This window comes from Lithobates pipiens, unplaced genomic scaffold (genome assembly GCF_037356315.1).
Source record: "Lithobates pipiens isolate NorthernLeopardFrog02 unplaced genomic scaffold, aLitPip1_a1.2 Scaffold_8, whole genome shotgun sequence".
NCBI classification, from domain to species: Eukaryota; Metazoa; Chordata; class Amphibia; order Anura; family Ranidae; genus Lithobates; species Lithobates pipiens.
Genome location: NW_027507903.1, coordinates 622,688,114 through 622,701,724, shown reverse-complemented (window position 1 = coordinate 622,701,724; position 13,611 = coordinate 622,688,114).

Here is a 13,611-nt window from a genome sequence, read left to right as displayed (position 1 = left end):
ATGGCCATGTGTACCTGTTATGATGGTAGAGGAACAGCATTGAATTAGAATTATGTTAAGTTGCTGTGAGCTGCAGTGGTATGATGGAGTCCTAGTGGTCCAATATCACGTCTACACCTTGTGCCAATTTTTGAAGGTCTTCCTATCACAGCAAGAAATTTCCAGGCTCTTTTTTATGTCATTTGGTATTTCTATGGGGATTTGTCTTGTGTGAATATTATTATCCTTACCCCAGGAGCTGCACAAATTGTCAGGTGAGTACTTTAGTTCTATTTAGCGTGCCGAGAACAAAATAAATAACAGACTGTGTTTGTAATGTCTGTGGGGACTACTCAACCTATTTGGAATTAAATTGAATTATTTTACTTATCATAATCCAATCTCATGATTAAAGGATCTTTAAATGTAGATGGGTGCCAGTAAATTGTTTTAACCTCTGCTGTCTTGTTCAATATTTGGCTGATAACGGTGCATATAAATTGTAGACCCGCCCAGAATAAACCAGACAACCCCTGAACACCAATCTTAAATTGGTGAGGTACTGTCACGAAGTTTATTAAGGATGTTTTTTGTGGTGTCCGCAGTAATTGGGGTTAGTGAAAATTTTGGCGGTTGTGAAATGTTGGTGTAGATATCCTCTTTATGTTTTTGCTGGCTGAGGTTGGATTTTTTCTTCTGACAAATTGTTTTCCTGATGGTTTTGACTTTATCGATGAAAAAATCAGACAGTTTGTCACAGTAATCCTGGGATTCATTTTCTGGGGGCTCTAGGCATATCGGATTGATTGATTGATTGACTATTTTAAACAGTTCCCGCGGTTGGTTTGCGGCCGTTGAGATTGTATATGAGAAGTGATAATTTTTGGCTTTGAAGATTGCTTTGCGATAATTCTCTGTGAGACCTTTGTAGTTTGAGTGGTTTTCCTTGGTGGGATTTCTTCTCCATGTTCTTTCCGCTCTTCTGAGTTCTTGCTTTAGTATGGAGAGGAAGCCATTAAACCATCCAGAGTTTTTCTTCCTGATGAGAGCCCTGCATTTTGGAGCTACCATGTCTGCTGATTGCAGTAATGCCTTGTTCAGGGAGTTGATAGTTTCCTCCGCTGAGTGGCTTAAGGTTATTGTAGTTATCTTCTTGGATAGAGTGGTTTTTAAGGATTGGGAGTACAGTTTTTAATGTGATCTGGTCGAGTGCATTGTTGTTGCAGGTTTCCGTTTTTCGTGGGTGATGTTGGAGGTGATTTTGAATTTGATGGCGTGGTGGTCCGTCCATGGCAGTGTTATGTTGTCGAGTATGTTAACGTCAATGTTCTGTTTGAAAATGAGGTCCATGGTGTGTCCTGACCCATGTGTGGGAGTCTTTATCAGTTGCTAGAGACCCAATTCTTCAAGTTGATTGATACAGGCAGTCGCGATGGGGTCTTTGGGCTTGTTTGCCCAGAGGTTGAAATTTTTGAATTTTAGAGTGTGTATTGCGAAGGATTCTGTGAGGGGTGAAAGAAGATTGGACTTTGGTCCCGGTGGTCTGTAGCACAGTAGAATATGAGTGGTGTGATGGGGTGTTGATTGAAGATATAGCATCAAGGTTTCTATAAAAGGCACTCGGTTCTGAGATGATGGTTTGGTGGGCCCCAGGTGAGCTTTAAAGATCACTGCTAGGCCTCCTCCTTTTTTCCCTATCCGGTGTTTGGTTAGGATCCTGTAGTTTTTCGGCACCAATTCTGTGAGGATGGTGTTGCAGTCAGAGGTTAGCCAGCTTTCAGTGATGAAGAGGCAGTCTACATTGTTCTCGATGATGAAATCGTGTACTTCCAGCCTGTGTTTGACTGCAGACCTGGCATTAATCAAGGCACAATCTAATTGTAGTGGTTGACTAGATCTCTTCCTGTGGTTGGCAGTTGCTTGTCCTCTGGTCTTTAACAGTTGTTCTCTTTGAAGGATTTTTTGTATGGAAGATGGCAATGTAGTGTTGATGTTCCTTAGTCTGTGGAGAACTTCTGCTGAGTATTTGAAGTGGCACATGGTCTGTGGATGAGGTTGATGGTAGTATGGACCTAAGATGATGATCCTGATCAGGGTATTGACCCTGAGGAAGGGCTAGGTATCAGTCTTGTCATCGTGCTTGAGGCTATAAGCACACAAGTTGATCAGGGGATGCCTATACAGATGCAGAAGGAGTTGTTGTATTGGGTTGCTGGCTGTTCCAGCTACCTTACTTGAGGAGAAGATCCCCACTCAGAAAAGAAATCTGGCTGTGATCCGGAGTAGTAGTCCTAGGATAGCGTGAAATGGATATGGAGGCCGGAGGTAGGGGTATGCTAAACCTACGGTTGTTCCTGATTGATCCAGATGAAGGCAAAAAAAAACAACGGCAGTAGCAGCCAAACGCACCAGTCCTTCCTGACCCCCGGAGACGGTCAGATGCAGTCCCTGGATCAATCACTGGGGGGGGGGTGGGTGGAGGTGAGAGCTTATCTGGAGAGTGGTCCGTAGCCACCAGTCTGTGTGTGGCTAAATGATTAGCACATTAGAGGTAATGACAGGGTGGCTGCAGTGTGGCCCACTTTAAGGGTTCCTCAGGGTTTGCTGGAACAGGGGGGAAGTTAATAATTTTTCCACCGAGGATGGGTGGACCAAGATGGCCTCCGACTAGCCCGGAGCCCCGGGACTATCACGGTACTAGGATGTGGTGCAGGCGGCTGCCAGGTGGAGTGACCGCGGTACGGGCAGGACTAGGCCGGCGGAGCCACGGTGTTGCTTAATACCTACCCGGAGCGGGTGGCAGGCAGTCTGCGGCGGAAGATTAAAGAGAGGTGGATCAGGTGGCTAGGGGGGATAGTTCCCAGCCCCCGTGCCACTATCCTCACTGAACCTGGGTGAGGACGTTAGTTGCTAGTAACTGGTGGAGTCCCGGGGGAGAACGGGCAGAGCCGAGGGGAGGGGAGATCTGTGGCTGGAGCTGGGATGGAGATCTGTGGCTGGAACTGGGACGGACATCTGTGGCTGGAGCTGGGACGGAGCCTCTAGCGGCACTGCTATCCTGCAGTTAACAATGCAGGATAGACTAGCAAGATCATTTTCTGTTTCAAAATTTTATTATCAATTGACATAAAAATTACACAGTACGTTACCATCAGAATTCAGACAGAACAATAGATAAAGAACAAACGATCACGAAACTTGCGACTTATGCGTAATATAGCAGTTACAAGGAGTACATAAGGACATGTCGCATGGATCAGGATGGAGAGTAATTGTTTAGCCATACAATCAGGAACCCAAACATTCCAGTGTCACCGGGGTCGGAAAGGTAGATTACTCCCAATAGCAAAAAATATATGGGTTAGGGGAGTGCTGGTACTGCGTGGGCAAAGTTTTCAAATATGGGGAAGAGGAAGGGAAAGAACAGTTAGATTAGGTACACGAGTAGAAGTAGTGAAATAAGAAAGAAAGGAAAGAGAAGTGAGGAGCGAGAGAAAGAGAGAGAGAAAGACTGGTCGATCGGCCCGCACGGGCCCAGGCCGCCGCATGTTGGAGATGATTTCTAACGAATGGGTATTTCAGGGCTCCAATAGATTGGGGTCTAAATCAGGGGGCAAAAAGTGTTGCATCCAAGGCTGCCAAACCTTATAAAATTGAGGCATACGATCTAAGGCCGCGTACACACGGGCGGACTGTTCGCCCAACTTTGTCCGCTGAACAGTGTTTGGGCGGACAGTCCGCTCTTGTGTGGGCTTTCAGCGGACAGTTTCAGCGGACAGTTTGACAAACAAGGTTTTTCGGAAATTCCGTAAAACTGTCCGCTGAAACCTTGTTTGAGCGAACAGTCCGCCCGTGTGTAGGCTTGTTCGTCAAACTAAGTTCCGCGCATGCTCAGAAAGGATTTACACGCCGAAAGTTATAATGCAGTGTATAGGACGTCGTATTTTTCGTCCCGTCGTACGTGCCGTTCACGTCATCGCGCACGGTTTCAGCAAACTGTTCGTTCATCGTGTGTGGCCATGTCCGTCCATGCTAATTTTGAGCGGACTGTTTGCCGAAACTGTTTGACGGACAAAGTTGGGCGAACAGTCCGCCCGTGTGTACGCGGCCTAAGAGTTTCGCTTCAATCTTGCAATGGATCATGGCCTGTGTAACCCTGTTTTTCAGTTCCGCCACCGGGAGCGTCTGAGTTTTCCAGGCTCTGGCTATCGTTTGCTTAGCCGCCGTGGTAAGTTGAAGGAATAGGGATAGCTGATTGCGAGTATAATTTTGGGGTGTTAAGTTGAGTAGGGCTAGAGATGGGTCCGGTGAGAGGGTGTCTCCTATAAGGGTTGATGCTATCTGGAAGGTCGCTATCCAAAAACGTTGGGCCACCGGACACGTCCACCAGATATGGAAATGTGTGCCTGCTTCATTACAACCTCTAAAGCATGTAGCGGGGTACCCAGGTACAAACTTAGCTATTCTGGCTGGGACCAGATACCAACGCATAAGAACTTTAAAGTTAGCTTCAGAGGCGATAACATTTTGGGAGGCTTTACTGGTGTTGGTCCAGATCGTAGTCCATGCGTCGCTGTCTAGGTCTAAGTTGAGGTCTGTGGACCAACTAGTGGTATAAGGTGGAAGGGATGCAGGGGGAGAGGAGAAATGGGAGTATAATTGGGAGATAATGCCTGGAGCATGTGGATCAGTGTCACATATTTCCTCATAGATTGACATATTATCATGTACGCTAATGGGTTTGGGTATCGAATTGACAAAATGGGCAATTTGTAGGTAACGGAAACATTCGCTATTGGGTATGTGAGATTGGGCTTGCAATATGGGGAAAGCTTTGATACGTCCATGTTTTGTTAAGGTGCAAATTCGGTCTAGGCCTGCCCTAGACCAAGCCGCAAATAGGCCGGGCTCAGAGAAGGCCGGGCCAAACGATGGGTGACCAAAAATGGAAAGTAAAGGTAAGTGCTGGGATTTGAGTCGAAAGTATTTGTGGATTCTGTCCCAGATTTTAAGGGAATGCAGTGTGACCGGGTTATTAGGTTTGCTTCTCTACGTGGGGGGAAGCCACAGGAGATTGGATATATTCACAGGGAAAGTGTCTACGGCCTCGGGACTGACCCATATAGGTACTTCCGTTTTTGCATGGTACAGGGTGAGTTGAGCAAGCTGGGCTGCATAGTAATAGTTGCGAAAGTTGGGTACTCCTAGCCCGCCTTGCGTTTTGTGGCGATAAAGGGTAGATTTAGAGACTCTGGGTCTAACAGCTCCCCAAATGTACTTAAATACTTTGCCTTGCACTAGGCGGTGGTAATAGGGTGGGACTTGGATCGGGAGAACCCGATATAGGTAAAGTAATTTTGGTAGCAACGACATTTTGACTGCCACGATTCGACCCAGCCACGAAACACAAAGCGGTTGCCAGGCAGCCAGGAGATTGGTTAATTTCCGTAATAGCGGGAGATAATTATATTGGAACAGGTGCGAAGGGTCTTTAGTTATGTGAATGCCTAAGTATGGGATAGAGGACGTGGACCATTGTAAAGAGAAATTATTACGGAGGAGGTTAAGCTCCTCCCTTGGCAGAGACACGTCCAGGGCTCTAGACTTGGCCTGATTGACCTCTAAACCTGAAATAGCAGTGAACCTCTCCAGCAACTTACACAAGTTAGGTAAAGTTGTGTGGGGTGCCGTAATGAACAGCAGGGCATCGTCCGCAAACATGCATATCTTATGAGTTGTGCTTGCTATTTCCAATCCCTTAATGTTCGGGTCCGCTCTAATTAGTGCAGCCAAGGGTTCGATAGCTAACGCGAACAATAGGGGGGAGAGGGGACAACCCTGTCTTGTTCCTCGCTGGATGGGGAAGTATTCTGATCTATAGCCTGCATATCGCCCGTAAGCACGAGGTTGGGTATATAGGGCTCCTATCCAATTAAGGAAGTGAGGACCAAACCCCCAATGACGAAGTATATATTGAAGGTACGACCAAGATACTGTGTCGAATGCTTTACGTATATCCAACGAGAGCAAGTGCATGGGGATTTTACGGGTTCTAGCAATATGCTGCAATAAGATGACCCTCCGAACATTATCACTAGCTTGTCTCTTGGGGATGAACCCCACCTGGTCTTTGTGTATCAACTTCCCTATGATTGGGTTCAGGCCAAGTGCTAAAACCTTGGCCAAAATCTTGACATCAATGTTGAGTAATGATATCGGCCTAAAATTGGACCATAAAGTGGAATCTGAATTAGGCTTAGGGATCATCGATATAATGGCCGTTAACGCATCTCTGCCAAGGGATTGCTGTCGAAGGAGGGAATTAAAGGAGCTAGTAAGGAGGGGAGAAAGTGTATGGGCAAATTTCTTATAGTAAGTCGCCGGGAGGCCATCCGGGCTGGGTCTTTTATGGAGTTTGAGGGATTTAATAGCCGCTAGGATTTCTATATTGGAAATAGGTGCTTCCATCGCCACACGGTCAGTGGCTGAAAGATGAGGGAAGGGTATCGTATGAAGAAGAGAGTCAGCTTGAGTGCTAGAGAAGGGGACGCCGGGTTCGTACAACTTAGACAATCGGGTGCTAAATTCTGATAACATTTTTATGGGATTGCTAGTCAGGCCACCGTGTGCCAACCGAAGCTTAATAGGTTTGAAGGATCTGTCAGGTTGCCGCAGGCGCATAGCTAAGAAGGTATCTGGCTTATTTGCTTTGGTGTAAAGTGTATGTGCCGATTTGCGGATTATCTTATCTGCCTCCTCAGCTAGCACGAGATCTAAGGCAAGCCTAGCTTTATCCAGGGCAAGTCTATTGGCTTCTGTGGGTCGGACTGAAATAGAATAAAGTAGTGCTGAAGATCATCTTCTAATTGTTGTAACTGAGCTTGTCTATCTTTTTTAAGGTGGGAAGAGACTGATATACACGTACCCTGTATAACTGGTTTATGGGCTTCCCAGAGAAGAGTAGGGGATATACCCGGGGTGTCATTATGAGATATATAATCATTAAGAGCTGTTTGGATGTCTAAGCAGTAAGACTGGTTTGAGAGTAGGGTTTCATTCAGACACCATGTTCTGTCTGAGTTTCGTGGGACTATTGATGAAACAGTCGTGATCAGTGCGCTATGATCCGATCAGGTTATCGGATGAATACGAGAATGTAAAAGAGTGGGTGTAGCAGTTAGTGGGATAAAGATATGATCGATTCTTGAGAAGGATTTATGTGGGTTTGAGTAAAAAGTGTAATTTTTCTTGAGAGGATTACATTCCCTCCATGTATCAATAAGCGTTGCCTGTGTGAGTTGAGTGCATAGACGTTTAGAAAGGGAAAAGTGTTCCGATGTGTATGGGGACCTGTCTAAATGTGGATGTAGAACTAGATTGGTATCACCGCATACAAACAGCGCTCCTTTGGCATGTGTTTTGATTATCTGCAATAAGTGGGAAAAGAAAGGGTTAGGATTTGTGTTGGGGGCATAATAGGACACAAAAGTAACCGCCGTGTCCTGAATATGTCCCATGACTAATAGGTAGCGGCCTTCAGGGTCTCTAATTTCAGACGTTAAAGAGAATAGTAAGGAGTGATGGAAGTCTAAAAGGACTCCCCTGTGTTTTGTAGCGGAGGAAGCGGTATATACTTGGGGGAATTTGGCATTGAAAAATTTAGGTGTGGTGTGAGTGGCGAAATGGGTTTCTTGTAGGGCAACTACCTGGGCTTTCAGTGAAAGAAAGGTTCTAAAAGCCTTGACCCGTTTATTAGGGGAGTTGAGTCCCTTCACATTTAGCGATAAAATGTTCAAGGGGGCCATAGGGTTTGTTGAGGGGGAGCGAGCGACAGCGGTCCCAGGGCCGCGCGCGCCGACCGACCATAGCAAAAGAGAGGAGCAGAAGAGAAAGGACAGAAAAAGATTAGGGATGGAAAATGGAACAGAAGTGAGAAGAAGAGAAAAAAGAAGGTAAGAGGCGTTGTACGGAGCAGAATAATCCGAACCGTCCAATCAGTGGGTACGACAAGCAACCCGTCAACTAGCCAGTCAACCGGAGGTCGCACCATCAACGGGGGGAGCAGTGACAGCTCACCGCTGCGAACCGGACAAGTACACATGAACAATTGTAATCAGAAAACAGTTTCTTATAACATAACGCGATTCTATTATAAATCAAATCAAGTATATCCAAAGGGAAGAACAGTAAAACATTGAGAGTACCAAGTAAAGGAGAACAATTTAACCTTGCTATAAGTAAACAGGGTTTGGGGGGTAATGAGACATCAAATGAAAAGGAAGAGGGATGAGGGATGTGGGCATGAATAGGGGTAGGGACGAGGATAGGGGAAGGGAAAAATAGAAAGGGAAAAATGGGATAGGGGAAGGGGATGGATTGTTCAGGAGGATAGGTATAAAATAGGCAACATAAGCATCATAGTCGATTGTCATAGCATGAATGACTAACTCATGAGGGAACGATCTGGCCCCGAATCGCCAACTCGCAAGTCCGGGCCAGACCATCAGCACAAGAAAAGATGTCTAGAGTAAAGGGTACAAGGGGGAAGAGAGGGATAGGGTAGTATGGCAGCAATGCAGAGTGACACGCAACATAGTAAACCGCACCAACAAATAAGCTATGGTAAGGTGTATCTCAGAAAAATGTCTAATATCGGATAAAAAAAAAAAAAAAGGGGGGGGGGGAAGAGGGGGACAGCTAGCATCAAAAATAAGAAACTAGTCAATGTTCTCTGAGAAAAATTGGAACATCCAGGTAAAGACATAATCCACGTCCAACAGGGACAGTTGTGTGGTTGTATTCTTATCGGCAATCATTTTCAGATCCTGAGACAAGTCAAGGTATGGCTCGGAAGGCGAGGGGAACAAAAATATAAGTAACTGGATGAAAAAGGTTCAGCGAGGTACGAATACCTTGGGGCTAGGAAAGCCCAAACCAGATGAGCGTTTAGGTGTGCCTCGCCGGAGTGAGGATGAACCCAAAAGGTCTTGTTGATTCCTCTTCGGAGTGGCCATGTAGGGGTGAGGTACAGCTCGCGCCGGGGTTCGAGGTATCACAGTGTCGGCCTGGGTGAGTGGGGCTGACGGAGCAAGTTGGAGGTTTTCCAAGAGGGTCTGGAGAGTCGCTGGTGTAGAGCAGGTATGCTGTTGTCCCTGGTAGGAAAAGAAGAGAGCAAATGGGAACCGCCAAGCATACTTAATCTGGTGTTGCTGAAGGATTTGCAACTGAGGCTTCATGGCACGCCGTTTCGCTATGGTCAGCGGGGCCAAATCTGTGAATAGCTGGTATGCATGGCCTTGAAACTGAAGATTAGTCTTATTGCGAGCTGTAGCTATGAGTTGTTCCTTCGTTCGAAAGTAATGCAATTTAATGATTATATCTCGAGGCGGACCGTCTGCTTGGCGTCTGGTAAGTGCTCTGTGGATTCGATCAAACTCCAATCTTTCGATTGGTATAGAGGGGGACAGCTCTTGAAAAAGGGCTGTCGAAAAGGACTGAAGATCATCTATCGATTCGGGGATTCCCCTCAGGCGTAAATTCGACCTCCGCGAACGATTCTCAGCGTCTTCTAATCGGGAGAGCAGAGAGGCATTCTCTTCTCTGAGAGCCTCTTGCTCTTGTGCTAATACCCGCAGACTGAGTTCAGTGTCATCGGCCCTAGTTTCTAGATCCGCTGTACATTGGCCTAGTTCGCGTATTTCACGAGTCAGTCTATCAGTTATCTGATCCGATGTGGCTTTTAAAGCCTTTTTGAGCATTAAATCCATATGTGCCAGAAAGTCAGCCTGTGACATACCTGAGGCTGGTAGCGTAGGGGAAGCTGGTGGTTCCGGTCCCTCCTCGTCCTCCTCGCCACTGCTTTCATGGTCCTGGGGGAGGCTATGTTGTTGTGAGGCTGCGAGGGCCTTCGCCGCCATTTTGGTGGAAGCACGCGCCAAGGCTTCTTTAATGGGTTTCGACTTCTGCTTCCCTCTCTGTCCCGTTAGAACCATCCCGGGTGAGGGGGCGAAAGGATGCCCGAGGTTCTCGGCTAGATGTTGAACCAGTTGTAGCGGAATTAGTGCTATATAGATCCCGGAATCGCAGCGGTGAGTACGGAGCTCTAGTGGATTGCGTCCGCCATGATGAGCTCCGCGCATGCGCCCCCAGCAAGATCATTTTCAGCTTTCATGAGTCACAGTCATGAGTCTTGTGGCCCAGACATATTGTGACACAATTTCTTTATTTAGACAGTACAGAATAAAACTGTTTATGCAAGCTATATTTTCTTATATGTATGCTTTATAGGAAAACTGCTACAGTCTGTAAATATAGAGTTTAAACTAACTAATAGGTTAACCCAAGTTAATCTTATATGAACTTATAAAGATGGAGTCACTCTGGTTCAGCCATATCACAACACATATTTTTGGTAAAAATAATCCAAATCAGTTTATTCTGATTGGTTTGCCAAAAGTTATCTTGTCTACAAACTGCGGGATATTTTTATGGTATTTTTCTTTTTTTTCTTTTACTAGTATTAGCAATTTTTAGGGATCTGTGATTTTTAGCAGAACTGCAACATTGTGGAGGACAAATCAGACACCTAACTGACACTTTTGTTGGAACCAGTTACATTATCACAGTGATCAGTGCTAAAAATATGCACTGTTACTGTACTAATGATACTGGCAGGGAAGGGGTTAACACCAGGGGCGATCAAAGGGTTAAGTGTGTATCTAGGGAATGCTTTCTAGCTGTGTAAGGGATGCTCTGAGTGGGAGAACACAGAGATCTGTGTTCCTGCTTAGCAGGAACACAAGATCTCTGTGTTCTCCTCTGTCAGAATGGCGAAGGGCCTTATTAACATAGGCAGATCGCCATTCTGCTTCTCTGGGGAACAATCAGCAGGTCCAAGCAGACATCCCGTATGCCAGACCCTCTGATTGGCTCCCCTCTCTGTCTATTACATGAAATGACATACAGATATGTTTTGTGCAATAGAGCTGACCTGCCACAGTATATCTGCGGAATGCGGTTGGCAAATGGTTAACATTATGTGCATAAATAATAATATACTATGCATATATATATATATATATATATATATATATATATATACATATATACATATATATATATATATATATATATATATATGAGATGTACTGTTAAGGGTACACATCTACCATGTCAAGGAACAGATTCTGATTGCATCTCACAGTCCTGATAACATCCATCCCCAATACACAACCTTACAACTCCTTCCATACCTGTCCAGCAATGTTGCAACCTGGAGACAGTCACTCTAAGAAACCACAAGGTCGCCCATAGATGGGAATACCTAGCAAAGCTATCTATCACCCACAATGGGACCACGGCCTTAATTTCAACACTGGTGGAAGGAATTGATGCCTTTACATCAATGGGGCATCCTCCCTGATCAAGCCTCAGCCACAGCCACTTCAAAACCAATGGCAGGTGGTATCACGAAAGTGTCCTTATTATTGTTCTTTGAGCACCATGATTGAAACACATGGAAATGTTCTATAAAGGGTATACATCCCTAGTGTTGATGTAAGGCTTCTTCTGACATCATAAGAATGTGGCGATCCAACCAAGAAGAGAATCTTTGGATGTAGTGAGTACTTACACTACACCAGTGCACACCAATTCCCAATCCACTATCAATGACCATTACGTGCTTATCTATTAATGCCAGGGGCCTAACCCACTCCGCAAAAATATTCTCCATGTGAAATGAGGCTAGTAAACACAGAGCTGACATCCTGTGCCTACAAGAAACCCAGTTCCAGATGAATAAATCCCCACTATGCTCACACAGAGACTACCCTCAGGTATTTTTGGCATGCACGCCCAGACACAAAAAGGGAGGTGTACTACTAGCACTCAAAAACTCACTGTCCTTCCAACCAAGGGAAACCATTCTGGACGAAGGAGGCAGGTACATAATCGTAACAGGTGACATCAATTTAAAGCCATACACGCTGGTGACGGTTTATGCTCTAAACTCACATCAGCTCAGATTTAAAAAAATCCACTCTGTGCAGTATGGCAATCTCCTTATAGGTGGAGACTTTCATTTGATTGTTGATCCAAAGATGGACACTTCTACCCATAAACCAAACAATACGTCATACCTACGGAATCTATTTCACAATGAGGAACTGTTCGATGCATGGAGATGCCTCCATGCCAACAAAAGGATTTATACCTTCTTTTCCCACAGGCATTGCTCATATTGGCATTGGCATGTTTTTAGCAGACAAGTAGACACTACAGAAAGTAGACTCCCCACAGATTCATGACATCATGTGGTCTGACCACGCTGCGATCTCACTGTCTATTAACGAACAGGGTGCCTCCCTTTCCTCACCCACCTGCGCTGCAATGTTGGGTTATTACAAGAACCCCAAATTTCCCCCTTAATCTCTCAGCATCTCCAAAATTTCTTTAAAAACAATGACATATCTGTAGAAGATCCCTGTACTCTATGGAATGCCCACAAGGCATACATGAGAAGTATACTCATACAAATAGGAGCAATAGAAAAAAAAAAAAAAAAATGATCCACCCAACCCAAAATAAAGCTTCGCCCAACATGACGCTTACCAAAACACTTTCACAGCTCAGAGAGAATATAAGAGAGCTTTTATCACAACAATATGACAAAAACCTCAAATGCTTACAACTAAACTCCTACGTGAATGCTAATAGAGCAGGCAAGTACCTCGTCAATAGAATCAAAGCTGTTCACACCAAAACAAGAATAGCACATGCTCATGCTCAGGTTCAGGTAAGAAAAAAGGGGAGGAGGGCCTGGGGGGCAGCTAAAGCCAGAAAGTTTTTCACCTTAATGCATAGATTGCATTAAGGTGAAAAACCATGAAACTTTACAATCCCTTTAAGAAATTCCACCATACACACATGCCCTCCACCGTAATCAAGCATTTTACCAGATGGTTCTAATCCACAATTACAGAGATCAAACACACATGAGAAATAATGGACCCCTCCAGATGTCTCTAAATGGGATCAGTATGGTTCACTGGGTTTCAACATATGATATACCCCAATACCAACACCAAAAAGCATATTCACGCTATGTGCAGCCTATGTTCCTTTTCCTCTATGATGGCTGTCTGAGTTGGATCCAAAGGTGTGGCATCGGTATTGGGGAATATCATATGTTGAAACCCAGTGGACCATATTAATCCTATCTGGAGACACCGGGAGGGGTCCATTATTTCTCACAATCTCTGTAATTGAGGATTACAACCATCCGGTAAGAGGCTTGAATATGGTGAAGGGCACATGTGTATGGTGAAATTCCTTAACAATTCACATGGTTTGCAACTCGGTGGGATAATTATTACCCTAAGGAGAATTAGATACACTTTCATTCCACTATATGCTTTCATTGCTATTGGGACATGACCCATTTCCATATTGAACTTTATGGACTGTACAATTCACTGTTTGATTGTATATTGATATATTTAAAAAAAAATTTCTCCATAGAAACCAGAAGCGCACTATTATTTATGTGTATATATATATATATATATATATATATATATATATATATATATGTTTTCACATCACTTTTGGTATGCGGGTGTTATATAGGCA